Here is a 15,933-nt window from a genome sequence, read left to right as displayed (position 1 = left end):
GCAGCCCACCTGGAAGGATTTGGGAAGGCAAAGTGGAGGGGAAGGGAGGGGAGAGGAAGGGAGGGTATTCCTAGAGGGAGAGACAACAGAAACACAACCTAGCTGGTCCCCACTGTCAGTGGAAAAAGTGGGCGGCGTGGCTGTGGTGTTTTGGAGGCCTCTGAAAGCACAGCAGGAAATATTCTTTAAATTGATAATCTGTTGAGAGTGTGAAGACAAAGGCAACCTCATACAGTGCTAAGGGGTGATCTTAGTGCAGACATTTTGGAGGACAGCTTGGCAATATCTGAAATATTTCAAGTAAACATTCCTTCAGCAGAGCATTTGTAGGCCTCTGACCCACAGGGAGACTCTTACAAGCCCCCAGGGATGTACAAGGATGTTTACTGCAGCTTTGTCTGTAGAAGGGAAAAATGGAAATGATGCAACTGTCCATCCAGAGAAAAACGCTTAGATAGATTATGCACATCCCTGCTGTGAAATGCAATGTGGTGGTTAGCAAGAATGAGGTCCCTGGCTGTATACTGACATAGAAAACCTCTAAAATGAGGTGGACACTATGGAAAAGGCAGATTACATGACCATATATATAGTTTCATTCCATTTACATACATTTTAAAGCTGTATGTTTGAATGTATGATTCTCAGCCGGAAATGGGAATGAGAGTATGTACTAGGGAAAAAAAGAGGAACAGAGAAGGTCTTCTCTTTTTATTTCATATATTCCCTATCTTGGCTTTTTTGTATATAGAAAATATATATATATATATTCCTAAAGTACTCTAAGGTTTTTTTTTTAATTGTGGTCAAATACACATAACATAAAATTTACCGTCTTACCTATTTTTAAGTGTACAGTTCAGTGGTGTTAAATATATTTACATTTCACACTGTTGTGCACCAATCTCCAGAACTTTTTCATCTTGCAAAACTGAAACTTGGTCAACAACAGTTCATCCACCCTCCACCTCCCTGCCCCTGCCCCTGGCAACCACCATTCTACTTTCTGTTTCCATGAGTTTGACTAGTCTAGATACCTCATGTACAGTATTTGTCTTTTTGTGATTGGCTCATTTCACCTGCCATAATGTTCATTTTGTAGCATATGTCAGAGTTTCCTTTTTTTAAGGCTGAATAATACTCCTTTGTATGTATATACCACAATTTGTTTATCCATTCATTCATCGATGAACATGTGGGTTGCTTCCATCTTTTGGCTTTGGTGAATAATGCTGCTATGGACATGGGTGTATAAATACCTCTTCAAGACCCAGCTTTCAATTCTTTTACATATATATATCCATAAATGGAATTGCTGAATCATCTGGTAATTCTAATTTCTTGAAGAACTGCCATACTGTTTTCCATAGCAACTGCACCATTTTACATTCCCACTAACAGTGCCCAAGAGTTCCAATTTCTCCACATCTTCACCAACAGTTGTTATTTTCTGGTTTTTCTTTCTTTTTTAAATAGTAACCATCTGAATGGGTATGAGGTGATATCTCATTGTGGTTTTGATTTGCATTTTCCTAATGGTTAGTGATGCTGAGGATCTTTTCACATGCTTGTTATCCATTTGTATATCTTCTTTGGAGAAATATCTATTCAAGTCCTTTGCCCATTTTTAAATTAAATTATTTTTTATTGTTGAGTTTCAAGTAAGTTTTTTTTAATATAAATTTATTTATTTTTTAATTTACTTATTTTTGGCTGCGTTGGGTTTTTGTTGCTGTGCACGGGCTTTCTCTCTAGTTGCGGTAAGCGAGGGCTACTCTTCGTTGCGGTGCACGGGCTTCTCATGCGGTGGCTTCTCTTGTTGCAGAGCATGGGCTCTAGGAGCGCGGGCTTCAGTAGTTGCAGCACATGGGCTCAGTAGTTGTGTCTCACAGGCTCTAGAGCACAGGCTCGGTAGTTGTGGCACACAGGCTTAGTTGCTTCGTGGCATGTGGGATCTTCCCAGACCAGGGCTCGAACCCGTGTCCCCTGCACTGGCAGGCGGATTCTTAACCACTGCACCACCAGGGAAGCCCCTCAAGTAAGTTTTTAAGTCAGTTTTATTGGGGTATAATTTATATAAAATAAAACTCACTCTTGGGGGAGATAAACTAGGAGTTTGGGATTAACATATACACACTACTATGTATAAAATAGATAACAAGGACCTACTGTATAGCACAGGGAACTATGTTCAATGCATTGTAATAACCTATAATGGAACAGAGTCTGGAAAGGAATATATATATATATATATATATATGTGTGTGTGTATATATATATATATGAGTCACTTTGCTGTACACCTGAAGCTAACACAACATTGTAAATTAACTATACTTCAATTTTTTTTAAATGGTTTAAAAAATTTTTTAACTCTTTTTTTAAGAGTATGGTCTGATAAATTTTGACAAACGTATGCATTCGTGTAACCAATATTAAAATCAAGATGTAGAAGATTTTCAACACTCCCCAAATTTCTCTCATGCGCCTATGCAGTCAATCTCTTCCCACTTTCAGTCCTAGAAACCACTGATCTTCCCTACAGTTTTCCCCAGTGTCATACAGATGAAATCCTCCCTGGAGGAACTAAATATGGGAAACCTGAGTCTTAGTCGCCTCATCACACCCCGTGTCTCTCTTCTTTTTTTGAATTTTATTTAATTTTTTATACAGCAGGTTGTTATTAGTTATCTATTTTATACATATTAGTGTATATATGTCAGTCCCAATCTCCCAATACATCACACCGCCACAACCCTACGCTGCTTCCCCTCCTTGGTGTCCAGACCCTGTGTCTCTCAGAGTGGGATCTTGTGAGCTGTTTGGAGGTCTTTCTAGCATCTGAAACACAAAACTTTTTCATATGTATATAACCTTCTGTATCTGGCTTTGTCCACTTAGCATTATGCTTTTCATTCATGATTTGCATGCATCAGTAATTCATTTCTTTTTTATTGATGAGTGGCATTCCATTGTATGGATAAACCACAATTTGTTTATTAATTCCCCAGTTTATGGACATTGGGTTGTTTCCAGTTTGGGGGTATTATTAATAAAACTACTGTAAACATTTGCCTACAAGTCTTTGTGTGTGAATGTATGTCTGTTTTCCTTTCTTTTGGGTAGATACCTAGCAGTGAGATTGCTGAGTTGTATGGTAACTTTATCAAAACTGCCAAACTGTTTTCCGAAATTGCTGTACCATTTGCATTCCTGCTAAGAATGTGTGAGATTTCTAGAAGCTCCACATCCTCACCAACATCTGGTATTGTTAGTCCTTTCAAATTTAGTCATTCTAGTAGGTATATAGTTTCCCTTGTGGCTTTAATTTGCATTTCCCTAATGACTAATGATATTGAACATCTTTTTTGTGTTATTTGCCCACTGTACATCTTCTTTGGTCATGTGTCCAAATCTTTTGCTCATTCTTATTGTTTTTTTAAATCTTCTTATTCATTTTTAAGAGCTCTTTATATATCTTAGGCCCAATTCTTCTAATATATACGTGCTTTGCAAATATTTTCTCCCAGTTTGTCTTGTCTTTTCATTTCCTTAACAGCGTTCATGCTTTTTATTGTCCTATAAGTAAATTTTGAATTTAAGAATCAAGCAAACCCGGCAGACAGCTCTGCATGGTTGATGAGGCTTTTGGGGAGGAAAAGTTGGTCTTTGAGCAAAGGAATGCAGAGAAAGGAAAAATTTGTCCTTCTTCATTGGGAGGACTGAATGGAAAAGAGAAAAGACAATTGCTCCAGGTTCAAGCAATGTCCAAAGCTTCATTGGCTGACTCTGCTCTGCAAGCAGAGTGAAGGTGGAGCTCCCCGACAGGATGAAATAATGACATGAATAAATGTGTAACTGCAGACAGGGGTGTTAAAAAGGCAAGATGCACAGTGCTCTGGCAGCTGAGGACCAGCCCCCTGGCCTGGTGGGGGGTGGCTTTCCTGAGGAAATGAAGCCTGAGCTAAGCTTTGAAAGGGTAGGAAAGGGAGCATTCCAGGCAGAGGGAACAGCCCATGCTCTGGCAAGAGGATGCTTTCTGAAAGGCCGGGGTTCATGGTGCTGATTGAAAGGCAGACAGGGACCAGACCATGCAGGGTCTGGAGGACTTTAGGTGGGTTTTTTTGTCTTCATCCTAAGAGATTGGGATCAAAAAAGTGGGTGATGTGATCAGATGTGCATTTTGGAAAGATTAATTTGGCTGTTGAGTGGAGAATTAATTAGAGAAGAAATGGAGAATTAGTGTTCCATCAAAGTTAGTTAGTTAGTCAGTCCATCTCTCTAAAATGGCCAAAATTAAAACAACAACAACAACAACAAAAAACCCAGAAAGTAACATGTGATGACAATGATATGGAGAAACTGGAACCATTGTACATTGCTGGTGGGAATGTAAAATGGTACAGCCCCTATGGAAAACAGATTGGCAGTTACTCAGTAACTTAAACATAGAATGACCATTTGACCTGACAATTCCACTCCTAGGTATATACCCAAAAGAATTGAAAACAGGGACTCAAACAAAAACTTGTACATGAATGTTCATAGCAGCACTATTCACAATAGGCAAAAGGTGGAAGTAACCCAAATGTATATCAGCTGATGAATGGATAAACAAAATGTGGTATATCCATACAATGGAATATTATTCAGCCATAAAAAGGAATGAAAAGTACTAATACATGCTGCAACATGGATGAACCTTAAAAACATCATGCTAAGTGAAAGAAGCCAGATACAAAAGGCCAGATGTATGATTCCATTTATATAAAATATCTAGAGTCAGCAAATCCATAGAGACAGAAATCAGATTAGTGGTTGCCAGGGCTAGGAGAGGAGGAAATGGGGAATGACTGATAATGGGTACAGGGAGGCCTTTGGGGTGATGAAAGTGTTCTGGAACTAGATAGTGGTGATGGTTGCACAAAATTGTGAATATACTAAATGTCACTAATAGTAAATTTCATGTTATGTGTATTTTACTATAATAAAAAATTTTAGTTTGTCCTCATATCCCCTCATCTATGCAAGAAGGAAGTTGATTTCATTACATGCTTCTGGTCCTAACTTTTTAAGATGCCATAACTGCTCAGCTAGTGTACGTTGCTCTCTGACCACCACAGGATGACTTAAGTAAAACACTGAATAGGCAATAATATTAGACCATAAAATGAGAAAGTACTCTTTTCGGTGTCTTTTAGTCCTTCCCATTACGTCAAATTGAAAGTCTGACTTTGATACTAGTAAAGCCCTAACACCCCTCTAACACTTTCACTCAACCTCTGTCTCTCTCTCTTCCTCCCCCCCTCTCTTGTTTAAGTACAGAGAAAGCACACCTCAGGCGCAGCCCTTTAGATAGGCAGCCTCAGAGCTCAATTTTAATCATATTGTTTTGTTTTCATTGTATTTACTTCTGTTGAAAACTTCTCTTTGGAGCAAGTGGCACTAGTATTTCAACTATGCAGATTACATAAAATTTTTCTTTTAAAATAGATTTTAGGGCTTCCTTTGTGGCGCAGTGGTTGAGAGTCCGCCTGCCGATGCAGGGGACATGGGTTCGTGCCCCGGTCCGGGAAGATCCCACATGCCGCGGAGCGGCTGGGCCCGTGAGCCATGGCCGCTGGGCCTGCGCATCCGGAGCCTGTGCTCCACAACGGGAGAGGCCACAACAGTGAGAGGCCCGCGTACCACAAAAAAAAAAAAAAAAAAAATTATTAAGTGGGGAAATTATTTTTAAATATATATTTTAAAATAATAGAGGACCACAGAAATAGCAAAAATCATGGTGTGGCTATGCTAATGACTGAAGTCTGGGAAACAGTACAGTGTTCAATTACTGCTGCTACTTCTCAGGATCTAGAGGCCATCAAACCTGTGTAAATTATGGGCTGTGGACAAAGTTCTGGCTAAGACTCGGCTAGTACCAGCCCTCACCCATCTCCCACCCTGTCACTGTGTCACTGTGATGGAGCAAGGGGAGTGAGCCAGGGAGGCCTGCGGCTTGGAAATTAAAGCTGAGGAGACAGGAACTGGCTTCTCATCCAAGGCCCTTGAAGCTGACCTTGAGGGTAACTGGGGACTCAGCTGTGACTCCCTCACAGAAATCCTCAGCAGGGGAAGGGATGGATGAATGGTGAAAAGAATCAATCAACCTGATCAGACTCACTGCTTCTCAAACCCCACCTCATCCTCCCGAAGTGAGAGGATCTGTTAGAAACAGGTCTTCATGAGTTGTGCTCACCCTGCTGGTCCCAGTTACCCTCACAAGAGGATGCTACTGGCAGAGTCCGTTCCTGTGAGAAGAGGTCATAATAGCTCTCCAGGCAGCCTCCACAAGCACTCAGACTTCTTCTCATCATTCATCCTATTCAAGGAGCCCCTCAGAGCAGGGTTTACTAAGAAGCCCCCAAATAAGTACTGTTTCTAAATCTAAGATCTAAAGGGCTGTTCATTTTAAGGTATAATAAAAGCAGCTCTCTGTGCTTTAGTTCTTAGAAAAATCTTCCTAGATAAAACATTTTGAGGAGTTTCCAATGTCCTTCAAACTGATGCCTTGAGAGCCCCAGGACTTTAGCATAGACAGCTGGGTTAAATAGCAAACCAGCTCTGTAGCTTCCTGACGGGAGGGAGGATCTATAAGAAATGCTAAAACATCACTGGGATAAATTAGTGGACAAGTTAATTGGTCTCATTCCTGCTCTAAAAGGCAGTTCTTGATGGGGAGATTTTTTTTAGAATCCACTCTTTCCTAACATAGACCTAACTCTGTACAGTGCACGTGTTTGGTCAGAGTCAACAAAACATTGGTAATCATGGCAAAGAGTATGTTTCTTAAAGCTCTAGTTCTGCCTGTGCCTGGAAACATTCTCATACAAATGTTTCTTCTCCCTTTAAAAACAGAGTTTAAAAAAAAATAGGTATTCAAATGATGATTATGTTTTGGCTCAAAAGGTATCACAAATCAAGATATAACTTTGTACAACTCCCCAGCAGAACCCAGACAAAAGAAGAGCCCCCTTAACTGAACTCAGCTCCTAGAGTAGAAAAGTCCTGTTTACAAACTTGGAAGAGATGGGTGGTAGGAAGCTAAGGGACAAGACTGGAAGGTCAGGCATGGGAGGGGTGCTTGTTGAACCCCGGGACTGTTTGTATGTATCCATCGGCACATGGCCTCACAAGCAGCCCTGTCCTGGGACTCCCAGACACAGGAGGGGGAGACCCAAGTTCTACGCTCTGATCCAGAAGGAGTGTTAAACTTTCGGTAAGAGACCTCCACCTAGAAAATAGGTCTCAATCTGTGGGTGTCTTCTGCCCTGAAGTCAGGCGAAAGAGGAGTGGAAGGTAGACAGTTGACGTTGCTTCTTGCTGTTCCTTTTTGTCCACACCAGAAAATAATTTGTTTTCTTCCTAAGTGCCTGGTGGTAAAGAGTGATTAATTCATTTGAAGCATGCAGGTGGGGTAGAACTAAAGTATGCTGAAAATAATTGAAGTTAGCCTCACAAAATCAGTGGGCACCTCACCAGAGGTGAAACTTTGAAACTAAATAATGGACCTGTTTATGAGGACTGGATAATTTGTTAAATAATCTTAATTTTGTACCCTTTAACCTACCTCCCCAAAAGTTGTCTGATTCAGAAAAATCACAAAAGAGAGTTAACAAGAGAATAAGTACATGGAACAATAAGAGATGCTCCCGTGGATTTTTTTCTTAGAACATTAATAGGCCCTACTGGGTGGTTAATCTATTTCTATGTGTTTTGGTTTGGTATTTTTTTTTTGACCGTGCCGCGTGGCTTGCGGGATCTTAGTTCCCTGACCAGGGATTGAACTCATGCCCCCTGCAGTGGCAGTGCAGTCCTAACCATTGGACTGCCAGGGAATTCCCTATGCATTTGTATTTGTAGAAAATCTGTTCATCCTCATCCCCACTAAACAAAATCTGAAGGGCAAAGTTTGACAATATACTTTTGGAGAGAATGTTGGCAAACATGTATAGTACTCCTGGGAATGGAAGTAAAGAAAACCTCTTAAGGAGGAAGACACTTCAGCCGCCCCTGAGCTAAGGAATTGCAAATGCCGACTGCCTCCTTAGTAAGAAGGGGAAGGAAGAAATAGAGAGTTTAAGCACAATGAAATATTTTGATAAATTGTCCTGCCCATATACTTACATAATGAAGTCAGAGTATTAGTCACCCCAGGCGGCCATAACAACATACCACAGTCTGGGTGCCTTAAATAACAGAAACTTATTTTCTCACAGTTCCAGAGGCTGGAAGTCTAAGCTCAAGGTGTTGGCAATGTAGGTTTCTCCAACGCCTCTCTCCGTGGCTTACAGATGACTGCCTTCTCACCGTGTCCTGACATGGCCTTTTCTCTGGCCTACGCACCCCTGGTGTCTCTCCCTCTGCTTATAAGGTCATCAGTCTTATTGGAGTAGGACCCTACCATTATGATCTCATTTAACCTTTATTACCTCCTTATAGGCTCTATCTCCAAATATAGTCACATTGGGAGTTAGGGTTTTAATATATGAATTAGGGGGGAAACACAATTCAGTCCATTACAGTGTATGAAAATTTTCTGGAAGGCTACGCAGCAAACTGTTGCTAATATCACTTCCGGGGAGTGGTGCTGGGATTCCAATTTAGTCTTATTTCTTCTACCGACATTTTTTTCCTCCTACCTGAATTTCTTTAGTGATATTATTTTAACAGATGATGATAAGAGGATATTAATTGGAAGGGGTGCCAAATTTTAGCCTGCCCAGTACACTTACAGAGGCCCAGGCAGCCCTGAGTGTAGAGAGCCATGTGCCTCGCTTCTAGGCCCCATGGCTCGGGAAGCCTAGTTTGGAAGGCATTAGCATCCCAAGTGGTCCCCAGTCCATCAGTGCTGGGGAAAGGGATGTCCAAGGAAGGAAAGGACCAGGTGGGGAAATAGCGCCGTCCTGTTGACAAGACCATAGGCCAAGAGTACCACCCGTAGGGCCCTAGCTCTGATGGTAAAGGTCCAGCAGAGTGGCCACAGGAGCGGGGTTGAAGGGGTGTTTGGAGCGGGGTGGAAGGGGTATTCACAGCCCCCTACAACCACTCACTTCTCATCCCACATTCTTCCTGTGAAGTCAGCATTGCTGGCAGAAATAACATCTCAAGGGCTTGTGCAAGAAATCTGAGGAATAAATGAGAAGTTGCTTTCATCCCCTGAATTTATATAAACCTCCTAACTGCTTCCATGTCTGTGGTTGTTACCCACTAATTATTAGGTGTTCTGCCTCTGTCAGCATTTTCATAAACTGTTCCTTTCTGTGAGACATGATAAGCATTTAATCAAGGCTGAATTCGAGGCATGTGTACCAGAGGGAGGGGAGAAGGGTGCTGGGGGTAGGTGGGGGGTAGATGGGAATGGTGAGTGTGGTTTTGAAGCTGTGAGCCAATACGGAAGAAAGAGCACTGAACTGCGAGACACTGAAACAGAAATAGTAGCAACAGCTGCCTTTAACTCTGCACTTGAAATTGGGCCAGGCACTGCGTTAAGTTCTACGTATCGTCTGATCCTCACCAGAAAACCTTGGTGTTGCGCTTACAGAGTGAGAAGTTCAGAGACAGTCAGCCACCCGGCCAGCAAGAGCTGTGTGTCAGTGAGGGAGTTGGCTGCACCTAACAGAACACAAGTAGCAGTGGCTTGAGCAAGTCAGATTTTTTTCTGTCGTGTGAGAAGTCTGGGGGTAGGTGACCCAGGGTTAATGCGGCCGCTCCATACCATGAGGAGAGCCCCGTGTCCCTTCTAGCATTTGCCTGTACTGTCCTTCTAATGTGGACGCAATGTCTCTCTTCCAGGCAGGAAAAGGAAAGGGACACGGGCAAAAGGCACATACAGCTGACTCTGTCCCCCTTTTATCTAAGGAGATTTCCAGAAAGTCCCATCTCTGTGTGCTTCCACTGCATCAGGTGGCCATGTTTTTTGCAAGATGGCTGTTGTGTGCCTGATATTGTGCCAGCATTTACATATGTTATTGTATTTACTCTTCATAATAGCCCTGTAAGGAAGGCCTTTTCAACCCCTGGGTTCTGGTTTTTTGTTTTTTTGTGTGTGGTACGCGGGCCTCTCACTGTTGTGGCCTCTCCTGTTGTGGAGCACAGGCTCCGGACGCGCAGGCTCAGCAGCCATGGCTCACGGGGCCCAGCCGCTCCCGGCATGTGGGATCTTCCCGGACCGGGGTACGAACCCGTGTCCCCTGCTTCGGCAGGTGGACTCTCAACCACTGCGCCACCAGGGAAGCCCTGGGTTCTAGTTTTATCCCTGCTATTACATAGCTAAGCAATCCTAAATAATCACTTTCTCTCTCTGGCCCCCAGTTTTCTCATCTGCTTTATGAAGGACTAGACTAGAGAAGGAGTTCTTAACTTAAGGTCTACAGAACCTTGTCGGGACCATGGATAAAATTCAGGGAGAAGGGTTGTGAATTTGGATGGAGAAAACTATTTCATTCCTATTTTCCCTAACCTCTACTTGAAATTTAGCATTTCCTTCTATTATGACTGTAGGCAACAGACCACAGTAATATTAGGAGAATCTGTGACTTTTTCACCAAAAGAAATCACAGATATTTTAGAGCATATTATAGTTGCATATTATAGTTGTTTCAGACATGTTAAGTTATCATTTATGTTTATCACTACCTCAAAATTATGGTAGTTATTAGACCTGCCATATTTAATGTGTTAATAAAGAGATACATTTATATAGATCTACCTTACAAATTTTTTCTCATATTTTAGTAACTATATTTCAAAATAATTTATTTTCTTCATAATCCTGTGTATTTTGCTTTATGCCTTTAAAAACATTTTCTAAGAAGGGGTCCATAGCCTTCAGCAGACTACCAAGGAGTACATGGAACAAATGAGACAAAGCTTCTGAAATATGAGATCTCTTTGTCCCTCTGGCTGTAAATGAAACTATGCCACTAGCTATCATGGTCATCCTGAAGAAGACCCTTCAGCTCTCCATTTCCTTAGTTTTCTCTTCTGTAAGATGAGAATAATACTTGCCTTATCTAATTAAGAACTGCTAGGAGAACCAGAGAAATCTGCACGTGAGCACACACAGATGCAGAGCTTATGCCTTTTCAATTATGCACAGTCAACTTCTGAAGTACTAAGTAAATGATAAGGGTTATTAAATTATCCAACCTTAGACCTATTTCCCAGAGATGCTGGTGTTTTTCTATCACTTCTAGACAAGTGTCCTGAGACAGCCATATATTTTCCTAGTGCCAGAGTGGGATTGAACTAGTATAAAATTCAATAATAAAGGGGAAATTGCACCTTAAATGCACTCGGATGGAACTACTTATGAACACAAGGAGATAAAATGAGATTTCTCCAATGGGTCATATAACTCCATACCTTAGGCTCTGAAAAACTTAAGCCAATGTACCATGGTTAAAAGAAAAAATCATAGATCAGCCAGTCATTTCCTCTGTAATCTCTAAATACAGGGATAATTGGACAAATGACAGGAAAATTGAGAAAGTTGGTTTGTTTCATAATCTGTGCCTTTAAAATACCTGTGAATATTTATCAAATATTTATTCATCCAAGAAATCTGCTGAGGTGACCATAATTAATGTTTTTTTGTTTGCGGTACGCGGGCCTCTCACTGTTGTGGCCTCTCCCGCCGCGGAGCACAGGCTCCGGAGGCGCAGGCTCAGCGACCATGGCTCACGGGCTCCACGGCATGTGGGATCTTCCCGGACCGGGGCACGAACCCGTGTCCCCTGCTGCATCGGCAGGCGGACTCTCAACCACTGCGCCACCAGGGAAGCCCCCATAATTAATGTTTTAAATAGCAAAGTAAATATCTACAAATATCTTAACTTGCTAAATCATATTTTAGGAATGACCTCAAATTATGTTTGGGGTGTTACTTAGTGCTTTCACAGTCTTAAACTCAAAGACACAGGATACTGGGAGGTAGTCAGCTTGGCCAAGGAAGATGGTTCCTAAACAAGCTGGTATTTTGATTGGTTTCCCCAAGGATTCATGGAAATACTTTGGGATGTTTTTGTCGCAGCGGATGTCTGGTTTGCACAATGGAAGCTGCCCTTTTTTTCTGGCTTTGAGAAAATGTCAGTCTGATTCTGGTGTCTGAGCCTCATAGAGAAGAACCCAGCTAAAAGTTAGGATTAGGGGAAATTTTTATGCTACTAAAAACGAAAAAGAAAAGCCTACTTATATATATATATATATATATATAAAAACAGAATAAACCCTGGTTTTCTCATGATCCTAGTGAGAGATCATTCATTCATTCATTCATTTACTCATTCATTTGTTTACGAGTGTTCCTTGACCGCTTACATTTTGCAAGGCACTGTGCCAAGCACAACTGATGTGGACTTTGCCCTCCTGACACTTAAGACTAATGTCATTAACATTAAAAATTTTAAGAGACAGGCTCTGTTCTAGTATTTTACTTATGTTAATTCATTTATGCTTCCCAATCACCCTAGAAGGAAAATACTGTTACCCCATGTTACATTATAGATAAGGAATGGGGAGTTATATTATAGATAATGTTACATTATAGATAAGGAATGGGGAGTTTATTAAAGTTAAGGAGCTTGTCCAAGTTTACAGGACTAGTCGGGGGCTGAGCTGGGATTCAGTCTCAGCCAGTCTGATGCCACAATCCATGCTCTAAAACAGCAATTGGCAAACTACAGTCACTGATCAAGTCCAGCCCAATGTCTGCTTTTGTAAATAAAGTTTTATTGGAACACACATGTTCTCATTCATTTACATGGTGTCTTTGGCAGCTTTCAGGTGATAATAGCAGTCTAGTAGTTGCAGCAGAGACCACATGGCCCACAGGCCCTAAAATATTTACTACCTGTCCCTTTCCAGGAAAAGTTTGCCAACTCTTGCTCTAAAACTGCTATGCTTTATCTGTAGCAGAAAAGACAAGGAGGAAGTAAAATAATTGAAAATAATTTTTTAACGTGCCATGATTCATGAAATGGAGCCCTGTGAAAGAGAATCACTGGAGTGGTGGGGTGTGGTTAGAGGCATCCTCTTTAAAATGTGAGCCCCCGGAGAGGGGACCTCCAAGCTGAGATCTGAAACCTGGGACAGAGCTTCTTGCTGTGGAATTTGTAAGTTATTTAGCTCCCCCAATATCGACTGGCTCTGCTTTGACCTGAACAAAGGATGACAAAGAAACCAGTCTCCTTTCTAGAGTGAAAAGATTTCCTCCCCCTTTAAATGGGAGCCTGGGAGGATTCAGTGAGGGGAATGACAGATGAAAATGTTCAGCACAGTGCCTGACAACCAGTTGGCACTCAGCAAACAATCCCTTCTTCCCTCTGACTCCCGTCCTTGACACCTGCTGGACCAAAATTGGCCTGCTGCCTGAACGTGCAAAGGTTTATACATCCTGAACACAATGCTTTATGCTTTAAAATGGGCATTGACATTTAATATAGTAAAGTGAGGGTTGGAAGTATGTGTCCTAACTCAGAATAAATTGTTTGGTCCAGCGGATGAGTCCCAGGGGAAAAAAATGTCCTAGCTCAGTCATTCCATTTGTGGTTGGGGCACGAATTCCCTTTCTTGATCCAGATGACAGAGATTGAGGGCAGAGGGGGGTTGGGCAGTAGGGCAAGTGAGTGCAGGATGCTTGCCTTGGCAGTCTTCTGCATGACTCCCTCCAAGACTGTCAGACTCCATTTTATATGGTACCTTCATCCATCCACTACCAGCATTAAAGGCCTCATCTTTAACCAGGCTCTGAGCCATTAGCTTGACAATGAAAAACTGCTGAGTTTTCCTGCCAAGTATATATCCATATTTTTTATAGATATAAATCACCTTCAAAGCCACTTCTCCTTTAACAGTTAAGGAGACTATATCTGCCCACCCCTTTTGTTCTTTAGAAAAGCACAGACTTTGTGGTTAGACCCAGCTTTATGTCCTTGTTCTGTTCGACTAGCTGTGTGACCTTGGGGAAAACTTTTAACCTGTCTGAGCGTCAGTCTTATCATTTGTAATAATAATACCTTTCAATGTCATCCATTTATACAATATTTGAGTTTCTATTGTGCAGCAGGCATTGTGCTGGGCTGTGTGGATTTCACAGCAAAGAAGACAGACGAGCTCAATCCTTGTGGCTCTTACAGTCTAGTAGAAGGAGTTATTATAATCAAGTAAATAAATACTCAAGATTGTTACAGATGTGATAAATGGTATGAAGGAGACCGGGTGATGTAATAGAGTGAGCTACTTAAGTGATATTTAGGCAAGACCTGCAGAATGAGAATGAGCAAACCATGGGAAGAGCTGTTAATGGCATCAGGCAGAGGGAAAGTGGAACAGAAAGGTCTTGAGGTGGGGAAAATATTGTGTTTTAGGAAGGAAGAGAGTAGTCAGCACCCAAGAGGGACAGTGGTACAAGATGAGGTCAGAGAGGTAGGTAGAGATCAGCTTACATGGGCCTTATGGGTCATGACAAGGAATTTTAGATTTTATTCTAATCAGACTGAGAAGCCAGTGAAAATGGTTAAGACTTGAACAGGACTCGTGTGTTTAAAAGATCAGTCTGGTTACTACTGCATGGTGATGGGATCATAGGAAGAAAGGGTGAAAGTAGGGAGGCCAGGGTTGTTGTAAGGATTACGTACAATTACAAATGTAAAATAATGCGCACACCCCCTGACACACCTAAGTTCTCTATGAATGTTAGTTAGCTGTTTTTCTGGAAGATCTAAGCCTCTCTTATCTGGTACTGTAGACATTAGCTTCATGTGGCTGTTGAGCATTTGAAATGTGACTAGTGCAACCATATTAATGGTTTTATTTCATATTAATTAAATTTAAATTAAAAAACTAGTATTTGACTCAGTCATTTGGCAAGTATTTTTGAAAATTTTGGATATATGAATCTATTTTTTTAACTGTAAATTTTATGAAATCTGAGTACAGATTCAAATTTTTTTTTTAATTTATTTATTTATTTATTTTGGCTGCGTTGGCTCTCCGTTGCTGTGTGCGGGCTTTTCTCTAGTTGCGGTGGGCGGGGGCTACTCTTTGTTGCAGTGTGCGGGCTTCTCATTGCCGTGGCTTCTCCAGTTGTGGAGCACAGGCTCTAGGCATGCAGGCTTCAGTAGTTGTGGCACGTGGGCTCAGTAGTTGTGGCTCGCAGGCTTACTTGCTATGCAGCACGTGGGATCTTCCCGGACCAGGGCTTGAACCCGTGTCCCCTGCATTAGCAGGCAGATTCTTAACCACTGCACCACCAAGGAAGCACCCTGCTAGAACTTTAAAAATTGCATACATTACCGAATCCAAGCTTGTACTGCTCACCACACGACAGACCAATAAATTGAGAGACGAGGGGCAAGGAATAGCGACTTTATTCAGAAAGCCAGCAGACCGAAAAGATGGTGGCCTAGTGTCCCAAAGAACCATCTTACCTGAGTTAGAATTCAGGCTTCTTTCATACTAAAAGGGGAGGGGTGTGGCTAGTTGTTGCAAACTTCTTATGCCAGAAATCCTTTATTCTTGCAGCTGTCCACATAGATGTGGTCACAATGTTCCTATAAACCTCCAACAAGCCAAATGTTATTCTCTGTTCTGCAACTTTTTAATGGGAAAGTGTTATACCTTTAAAGGTCAGAGCCTTGAGAACGAGCTGTTTGGTCTATTGCAGGCTATAGGCAACATTCTTTTACAAAGGTACAGAGCCAGCATGACTAAGCACAGGCGACAGAGCACAAGGGTTAGAGCTAAAGGAATAGATCTAACATGGGGTCAGGTTTGTTCTTCTCTGTTACACATACATGTCTCACATCTATTACTATTGGACATGCTGATCACAGGGAAACAAAAATCTAGAAATTTAAATGCACAGGATGTTAACTCTTGATTATGTCT

General features: G+C 41.7%; 1 protein-coding gene across 2 annotated transcripts in view; it reads left to right on the top strand.

The window, feature by feature from the left end:
• Window positions 1–15,933, top strand: part of TTC1 (tetratricopeptide repeat domain 1) — a 73,501-nt gene that overhangs the window by 833 nt on the left and 56,735 nt on the right. The window lies entirely within an intron of this gene.

This window comes from Delphinus delphis, chromosome 3, assembly GCF_949987515.2.
Source record: "Delphinus delphis chromosome 3, mDelDel1.2, whole genome shotgun sequence".
Lineage (NCBI taxonomy): Eukaryota > Metazoa > Chordata > Mammalia > Artiodactyla > Delphinidae > Delphinus > Delphinus delphis.
This window is presented reverse-complemented; position numbering and strand designations above follow the sequence as displayed.